The sequence below is a fragment of the Rhincodon typus genome, unplaced genomic scaffold (assembly GCF_021869965.1).
Source record: "Rhincodon typus isolate 14 unplaced genomic scaffold, sRhiTyp1.1 hic_rhity00000091, whole genome shotgun sequence".
NCBI classification, from domain to species: Eukaryota; Metazoa; Chordata; class Chondrichthyes; order Orectolobiformes; family Rhincodontidae; genus Rhincodon; species Rhincodon typus.
The window spans coordinates 23487-24150 of NW_025965729.1; positions in this window are offsets into that span (position 1 = coordinate 23487).

Here is a 664-nt window from a genome sequence, read left to right on the forward strand (position 1 = left end):
TTATTCCTACTGCTCCTCCATCAATTTGTCCATGGTCTTATTTTATCGATAGGTCCAACATTGTTTGGGGGGTGGACTTGGATAAAATTATAGTCTCAGTTTCACGCTGTCACGCTTTGTAGCTAATCACGGCCCTTTCACTCCACTCCCTCCGCATTTGTTTTCCACCGAAAACATTTTGGATTCTTCCAAACTGAATTGAAAGTCATTCTAAGTAAGACTGACTGCCAGCACCACCCCACAAACACTCAACGGCCTGGTTTATCTTTGTTAAGAAGCCCTGTCCACTGTGACTACTCACACAACAGCAACATGGAGTCATTCTCTGTCTGAATTTTAAACCAAGGCTACAGTGTAGAAAGCTCCTTCCTAACAACGAGAACATTAAAGAAGCTACAACTTAACAGTGAAAGTTGGTTCTTCAGCATTTCTTCTGCCTTGTTCCTTATTCCTTGTGTCAGTGAATTAAATGTGCCTCTCAGTCTGTCACAGACTTTCACTTTTGTTGTTTTTACAGAGTCTTGCCTTTACACTTAGAAAATATTTGGAATACTCACAATCCTGTCCCTCCCTACCCGCAAATAAGCATTTCCTTGATCAAAATAAAACCTGTCACACAGGAAGAAGAAATCTTCAGTGTCTTGGAAAACCTTCAGTTGGAGTC